Raw genomic sequence first — 9,344 nt, forward strand, 5'->3', positions numbered from 1 at the left:
TTAACCTCAGGAGTCATCTTCAGAAGCTGTCCATGTTTGTGTTCTTTCATTAGCTTGGGGTTCACCTTCAGCTAGTGTAGTTGCCCCAGGAATTCACCTGTGTCTCCCCCACTTGCACCTGTATTACAATTACACACCCTTGGGCCCAGCATTTTTAAAAATAGGTTCCAAGCACCAAACTTGTACTGGTACAAGTCAGTATATTTTAATAATAATGGTCATCACTCATGAGCACATTAGGTACATTTATATTTTCCTTGGAAAAGTGTCCATGCAATGCTGAACTTTCTTCTGAGTATTTTCTAACTTTTGAGTTTTAAGAATATATACTTTAATTAATTTCAATGAATTAGAGCATATGGTAGGTACTCAATTGCCTCAGCACAGTTTATTGAAAAGACCATGCCATCGTGGGGAAACAAGGAGCATGATTTGTGAATGTTTCATCATGTCTGTGGTTTGTCTTGTGGTTTCTTTAATGGAATATTTTGTAGTTTAAGCCTTTCTAATGTTTAGAAAATCATGTAACATTATCTTTTATGGACATGCTTTTGATAACATCTAACACCTTTTCTAATACCAAGTAATGAAGTTACACCCCCCTTGATTCTTATTGAAAAGTTAAAGTTTGATTTTATGATATACTTTAAGGTGAGTTTTGTTTATGCTCTACTCTTTTACACATGGTTCTCAGTAGCCTCAGCACAGTTTACTAAAAAGACCATGCCTCCATGGGGAAACAAGGAACATGATTGTAAGGATTTATTGCAAACTTGTATTTTCTTCTTTTTGTTTATTTGTTTTGATAGTTTTATTTCTTCAATTTTCATTATCATGAGTGTCTGAAATAAAAAATTTATGTAAAATTGAGCCCCCTCATTACTGCCATTATGAAAATGACTTTAAGAGAAAAATATTACTGCTTCCATGTTTCAACTGGTAAATAGTTGCCATTGATACAATAGACAATCTCAGAGAATTTGTTCAGAATGTTCAAGGCATAGTATATTATACAACATGCCTGTTCTCAGGGACAACATCTAGGACCTAATTATGTGTGCTTCTTGATCTCATCATACAAGATAAGCACAAAGGCACCACCCATGCCTCTGAGAATGTTGGACCATGCACTCTGGAAAAACATTCTTGCTTTCTTTATCAGGAGTGAGCTTCTACCAGCAGTCAAGCCAGTACATGATACCAGTCCCCTTGCATCCTGACTGTACCATACGACTTCAAACAGTATGAAAAGGAAAGGAAGTCAGGCCTGCAACAGCAGTGGCAGACTGTGCAGTCACCCAGCTGGTAAAGATGTGAGTCTTCCTGGGACCTGAGAGCATTCCATTGGCAGTGTGATAGATACCAAAGTGATAGATACCAAAGCTCAGAGGATAATAATGCCCTGTACTGACACACTAAAGCCTTGGTACAGGCCCTTAATCCCATCAGATTTGTATATCTTAACCAGCCAGTCAGTAAGGCCTTTGAATTCACTTTCAGCTCCAGCTTTGCCCACATAAGCTGCTAGACAGGTACAGGCAAAATCAAGAGGGTACACAGAGCTCAAGGATATGGCCCCAGCAGCACCACTTGATACCAGGTTCCCTGCAAACTAGCACATAACTAGGTCTTCTTGTCCACCTCACCTAGTAAGAAATGGTTGTATCAAAGTTGAGAGCCTGGGTGAGGAAGTATCTCATGACATTGGCTAAGTCACCACGGCAGAAGGACAGGACTCCCTGTTCCTTTACAGATATGAACCATGCAGTCTATAATGCCCTTTTATTGATTATCTGCCATGATTTGCTTGCTGGTATGCTGCATCTGCTACAGCAGCTTGACCCTCTCAACGAGGACTACAGGTGTCTTAGAGATGGCTGCAGCCAGTCCACCAGCCTTGGTGAAGGACACAGAGGCATCTGTCATGTTGAAAAATAAAAGAAGAGACAGGGGAGTGCTGGACAGGACTCGTTTGACAACTGACTTTGACTACTGGACTCTGGACTTGAACCTGTATTTTCGATTTGTCTATATACTCATGTGCCAAGTCTACCATACCCTCATTACTGAAGCTTTATAGTCAGTTTAAAATGTAAATTTTATAGTACTTTTACTTTATAGCAAGTATTTATACTTTATAGTAAGTACTTACTATAAGTACAGTATAACGTATAGTACTTTATAGTAAGTATTATAAAGTAATTATAAAGTATTATAAAGAAAAGTATTATATAGTACTTTATAGTTAAGTAAGTATTTTTACTTATAGTAAGTAAAAATTTAAATTTGTCCAATGAATTCTTTTCAATAAAACATTGCCTCTGGAGCAAGAGAGATGACTCAGAGTTTAAGAATACTGGCTGCTCTTCAGAGGTCCCAGTTCAAGATCTAGCCCACGGGTAAACACACACACACACACACACATAGCTAACATACCATTAACTCTTAACTCCAGTCCCAATACCATCTTCTGGTCTCTAAAGTCACTGGATGCTGATAGAACATAAATCACAGCAGGACCTAGTAGTATGCATCTTAATCTCAGCACACAGGAAGCAGAGGCAGATGATCTCTGTGAGTTGGAGGCCAACCTGGTCGACATAGTGAATTTCAGGCCAGCCAGGGTTATATAATGAGATTCTTTGTCAAAAATACCAACCAAAATAAAAAAAATTCAAGTCACCTTGTTGATTCCATGCCATTCAAAATACTTTGAGATAAATATATACATATATATTTTATAATGTACTATATTATACTTCATAATACAATATATTATAATTTATATATGCATAAGTATATTACATAAAATTTATAATATATAAATGCTATATATAATTACACATAAATATACTAAGTATATACTTACATAATTTATTTATTCATTCATGCGGGGAGTCATATATGCCCCACTCGCATAGGTGTAATGGGATCATGTTGGAGAACAATTTATAAGAATAAGATCTTGCCCTCTATCATGCAGATCCTAGAGATTGAACTCATTGTCAGGCTTAGTGGTAGATGCCTTTACCTTCATAGTCAGTTTGTGGACACCACTGTGGTATTTTAAGAACTAATTTAAGTTATAAGTTTGAGGTTGATCTAAACATTGAATATTTCAAATACTGGAGAGCAAAATATCACAGAAGTGGAGGAAGACCTGGGTGCATAAAATCCCAAGTGAATATGTATTGTTGACATGGTCATGACCATGTCAAAGATCATAATCTCAGATAATGGCAAATGGCAAAACACCCACCACCATCACCATGAGACTCATAGGGAAGCAAAGCCAGAGGAAGCTCTGGTCCAACTGTGAATGATAATAGTATATGCAGAAAATATCCGCCATGACTTTCTGCCCCTTGGGTATTTACAGGCTGAAGACTGATCCCATACAGATACTGCACTTCCTGAGATTAGTTATGCCCATCTTTTTGATTCAGCTTATATCATAACCCTGCCTCCCTATTCAACTGCATATGATAAACACACCGAGCTTCCAGGGTGCTGCAGCTTTTCCAGCAGAGAGCCCAGTGCACCTGTGTTGTGGTAAATATTAATTGGGAGTTTCCATCTCACCTTTGATCATTTAGTTCCCAAATAAAGGACACAAAACCTTTATAAAAAGCCTTAAAGCACTAGAGAAGGACAGATATCAACCCTCTATGCTATTTTTTCTACTTCCCTGTCAATAACCCCAAGATACACCTGGCCATGTTCTGCCCGGGCTGCTCTTACTCCAATTGGCTGCCCCTCAAGGCCATGCTCTCATGATCCACCTACTCCTGTGGCATCTTCCTCCTTCTACTTCTCCCTCTCCTTGTGGTCTCTCAGCCCCTAAGCCCAGGAACCCAAGTCCAGCCTACCTCTCTTTTGCCCAAGTACAGGCTGTAGGCATCTTTATTAACCAGTAGTTTTAAGATTAAGATCAAGGTTTGCCCAACAAAAGCTTGCATATGTGAGTAGTCACTCATCTTGAGACAACTAGACCCTGGAATACAGAATTTAGCATTTTAATACACAGCAACAGACCGAACCTCAACGTTCCTAATTTCAGTTTTCAACCTCAACACACCTGATTCCATTTTTTCAACCTCAACACACCTGACTCCAGTTTTTCTGTGTCCATGTGTCTGTCCTGTTTCTACTCCCTTGCCACCCAAGTCAGGTCAAATCCCCTGAAGCCTTACTAGGATTCAACAAAACAACTATCTCTAAGGGCTTAAAAGAATTTGTTGTATTTTCAGAGGGATGGGTTCAGTCACAGCTGTCTGTAACTCCAGTTCCAGGAGATCAAATATACTCCCCTGGTTTCCATGGGCACCTGTCTGCATGTAGTACACACATAGACACACACACACGCACACATACAGAGAGAGGGGGCCAAGGGAGAGAGATAGGGAGACAGAGAAACAAAGACAGAGAGACAGAAATATTTTAAGAATTCTTTTTATTTATAACTTCAATATTTATTATCTTTAATAATTATTTAAAAATTTCTCAGAAAAGTCTTTTTAGTGTATAAAGTTTTCAAATTTTTGGCTAAATTTAGCTTTATTTTATTCTTGTTCAAGTTGTTAAGTATTTTGTTCATGTTATTAGAAGTTATTCTTGTTTATGTTATTAGAATGTTTATCAATCATATGTTGGAACACAATTTCTTTTTGTACTTTCATGTTGTGTTCTAATAACTTGCTTGGCTGATTTATAACTTCTAAAACTTTATACATAAAGGAACTTGACACTTGAGTAAAAAATTATCTACTTCCTTTGAGTAATCAGATCCCTTTATTTTCTTATCTATATTTTCTTTTTCTTCATGTCACTATAGTATAGTTTAAAATGCTACTATAATGCCCCATAAAAGAGACAAACATGGACATCTTTGCCTAACTTCTAAAATTTAGTACCAACTGTTGTTTTTATCAGTTTCATATATCAAAAATTATGTTAGTGGGTGTATATAACTATAAATTGTTACATAGCTTTTTTCATTTATTTTTCTTTGTATTTGGAGATAAAATCTTAGTATATAGACCAGGCTGTCTCATAAATTATAATGCCACTCCAACTAGCCTCAAACTCACAATCTGTCTGCCTCAGTCTTTTAAACTGCTACAATTATAGCTATCTGCTACCACACTCAGTACTATGCTGTTTTACATTATTGATATGATAAATATTTCTCAACAAGAAGTCCCTTTTTATTATTTTTAATAATATTCCTTACCTTAAGTGGATTTATCTGGTATTTTCATTGCTACAATTTATGGAACATTTCTATTTTCGATATGACTCTCTATATAAGGGGTGTCCTATAGGTAACATATCATATAACCATGCTTTATATTCTGTCTTGCAGTCTTTGCCATATGATTAGAATTTTAGATCACTTTTATTAATATTGTATGACTGTCACTTGTTTTCAGTGCCCTTTGCATTTTTGTTCTTCATTTGACTGCCTATTTTATTATGTGTTAAATGTTTTAATCCTATAGTTTCTAGTATTATTCTTTTGGTATTTTAATGAATTCTCTAAGACATTAAAATGTGGCTCATGCTCCAATCTACTTCCAATTAAGACTGCTTTAATTCAAATTGTGCTAATTAAGCTTCATTTTGTCCCTTCTCTATGTCAAGTATTGCTGCCATTGCATGATACTGACCTGTACTAGAATCAAAATACAGTTTGTTACTTTTAACTGTTTTATAATCAAAATTGATTTTTATGTAACTGTGTCTTAACTATTCCTGTAGTTTTTCTTTCCTCCCTTTCTACTTAGGACATCAATTGTTTTGTACTTGAAAGAATTCCTTCAGTAGTTCTTTTAAAGTATATTATATTAATGAACTTTCTCAGTTCTTATTTGAGAATGTTCTCAGTTTGCCTTCTTTTTTTTTAATATTAGATTTGCTGCATGTCAAATTATTGACCAGTAGGCATTTTGTTTGGTTGAATTATGCATTAGAAACTCTGTTTGTTTTTCTCACTTTTACTTTGTTGCGCATTTCAAATGCATTAATTTTTATTGTCTTTGTACTTGGATAATTTCTCAGCAATATTTAAAGAATTGTTTCTCCCTATATATGGTAAGCTATTTTTTTCTTGCTACTTAAAGAATGTCTTTATGTTTTCAGCTATTGACAGTTAGATTATAAAATGTCCAGGCACAACTGCTTTTTAATTTATCCATCTTGAAGCTTATTGACATTCTTGAATATGCACATTAATGTTTCTGATGAAATCTGGGACATTTTCAACCACTAATCAAATAAACATTCTTTCTCCCTCTTCTCTCCTAGCACACATATTTAAGTTTGCATAGTGTTATTCTGTAGGTGTCTAAGGAGCCATTCATTTACTGTGCTAATTTATATAAACCTTTTTCCCAAGGAAATATCTTCTTATAGACAATACATAAGGCTAACAAACAAAGGGATCATGGAAGCAGGTGTTAAGTAAGAAACCAAATTAGCAAAAGAAAAGTGAAATCTGACCAAATAATTGCCAGTGTCAGAGAACCTTATGATAGGAACAGAAAATAAACCAAACACAGAAGGCCTTCAATAGATCATCAGAGCTCGCTCAGCTGTGCATTGACTCTCCATACCTAGTAGAAAGACTCACAAGAAGAGCCAGGCACATTCTCACTAGTCTGAGGTTTCACTTAAAGCCATAAAGGCCTCAGTGTGTTTCAGTGGTATCATGGTTAGAATCTGTTTCTGCCAATGCCCTGTAAGGAGAGACCCTAAGGTCAGTACCTGAAAAGGTCTGTATTATCAATTTATGAAAACAAAGGGCACATACTGTGTAGAACTATAGGCAATCACAGTAAGGGAGTATTCCTCTAGTTTTGTTTTCTCTAGCTATGATATATATATATATATATATATATATATATATATATATATATATATGTATGTATGTATATAAAATGACCCGAAGCTACTTTTAGGAGAAAGATTCTTTGGCTTGCATTTAAAGATCACAATCCAGGGAAGAAATTCAGGGCAGGGACTTAAGTAAGAGCTGAAATAGAACACATAGAGGAATTGTGTTTATTGACTCACATCACGGGCTGATGCTTGGCTAGATTTCTTATAAAGCCATAATAATCGTACCATCTACAGTAGTCTGGACTCCCCTACATCAATCCTCAATCCTGACAAACTGACAGATGTGGCCATGGGCAAGTCTAAACATGGAAACTCTTCAGTAGAGATATCCTCTTCCCAAGTGATTCTGGGTTGCATATAGTTTCCAATAAGACTAACCTGGATGGAAATAATTTTTAAAACTTAAAGGCTTTGGGCTTGTATAGATCGTAGATTAGAGTCCACAGAAGTAGGAGTTTGCCTTCACTGAATGCAGTCAAGATCCAGACAGAACTGTATGACTTGGTATTTTAATAAATCTCCTCCTGACTGTGATAGGAAGATGAAGCTAAAGCCATAGTTGAAAGTGATTCATATTCTTTCTTACTGAAGATTTTTGTGCTGTGGCCCAGACTACAGTGAAAGGGGTGGGCTTCCTTATGAACACTGATGGTGTAGAATTTGTAAGCCTCTCACTGTTGGGTGGTTTATGCTCCAATTACTCCTGTTTGTCCCTGGTTTTTAGTTTTTCTTATGACTCACTTACCTTTTCCATGGTTGGCTTTTTAAGCATTATCAAGATCATATGAAAACGCTATGTTAGTGTATTAAAGTTGTTTGAATATCTCTTTGGATAATACTGGTTTATCTTCAGACTTTGGGGAGAGAGCATCTTTTCTTCTTTCAGTAGATACAGATTTGTCATGAAAAAGGATGATGAGGCTTCCTAATGCCCAAGGGTTTCCTCCTATGAGCTGTATTCCTTTTCTGTGCTGGACTCCACTGTCCTCATTGCTTCAGGATACACTTTCTGGCTTTCCACCATCCCATGACATTATTTTCTCCTAGCATTTAAGGAGTGGCAGGCAAGATACTTTCCTTGTGAAGGCTGTATATATACCACCCCAGGTCCTGCATCATGGTCAAGAGAAGCTGAGCAAAAAACACAGTCTTCATTTTCAGTTCTTTGCCAGAAAAAAAATGTCTACAATCGCTATTCAGGAATATATAGCCTATGGTGTCTTTATAAACTAATCATAGGGTACTAATGCCTTCCTCATCCATCGGGGGAAAAAAACTGACCTTGTTACAAAGCTTTATCTTTTAGCTCTGCTAAAAACATATTTTTCATTGGCACAGTGACCCAGTGAACACAAGCGGCCATGCTCATTACAGTAGCCTGGGCTTTTAGTTAGATAGGATATACACAGGAGAATCAAACAGTTACAAAGACACAAGAGGAAAGTCATGACAACTGGAGAAATTTCTAGAAAAACAAATGGAGAATGGGGAAGCTCGGAAGTGAGAAGAGAATCTAGTGGGGAGAGAGTCTTGGAAAAGGAGAAAGTCACACTGCTTAATAAGAGCCTGAGGCCCTGGGGAGGCTAAGAGAGAATCTTTGGTTTGCTGCAGTTCGTCCCTAAGGCCTCATAGGTGTTTCCTTTCCAGTTATCATATCCTTGTTTAGCTCATCCTTAAACTGCCGTGTTAGTGAGATTTCACCAGTGCCTCTTCTGATGTTTCTGGCAGACACGATCTCAAAGCAAACTTCCTATGTCCCTGGCTCTTAGAATCTTTCCATTCCCCCTTTTCTGCAATGATCCACAACTTTAGGTGCAGGAGTTGTGTGGTAGATGTATCCACTGGAACAGGGCTCCACAACTCCGCATTTTGATGGGTTGTGTTTTTCTGTAATGCTCTCAATTTATTTAAAAGAGTTTATTATCAAAGTTTCTTTTGATAAGTGAAGAGGACTACATTTATCTGTGGGTATAAAGAGAAATATAAAGAGAATGAAGTTAGTGATTATCCTGGTTTAGTAAAGTGGCAGTTGTGAGTTTTCTCCTAAGGAATGCTGAGAGCAAGAGAAAGTCTTTCCCAAGGAAGAGCACAGCAGCTGGTTATTATAATATCACATTGTCCTAAAAACACTTAAAAGTAGTGACATTATATGGACTGTGCAGGTACATACATGTACTCAGCAATGTGAGAGAGGTGCAGGTGAGAAATGGTGAGACTGGCGGCTTCCCAATGGCACTGAGTGGCAAAGGTTTGTGGGTCTTGAACTCCTAGCAGATCTGACTTCACTTCTAGCTTTTGACCAAACTCTCTGAAGCTCTTCTCCATCTTCTCCATCCCAGGATTTCCCATGGTAACAATAAACAAGAATGGACAGTCTTGGTTGTGACTCCTGCTTCTACCCAGCTTCCTCTGTGCAAGAGTTGACAATGTAGCTGTGTAGCTAT

General features: G+C 37.0%; 1 pseudogene; it reads right to left on the reverse strand.

The window, feature by feature from the left end:
• Positions 1–1,051: 1,051 nt before the first annotated feature.
• Positions 1,052–1,926, reverse strand: LOC127684592 (ADP/ATP translocase 2-like; annotated as a pseudogene).
• Positions 1,927–9,344: the final 7,418 nt, after the last annotated feature.

Source organism: Apodemus sylvaticus, chromosome 5 (assembly GCF_947179515.1).
Source record: "Apodemus sylvaticus chromosome 5, mApoSyl1.1, whole genome shotgun sequence".
Taxonomy (NCBI): domain Eukaryota; kingdom Metazoa; phylum Chordata; class Mammalia; order Rodentia; family Muridae; genus Apodemus; species Apodemus sylvaticus.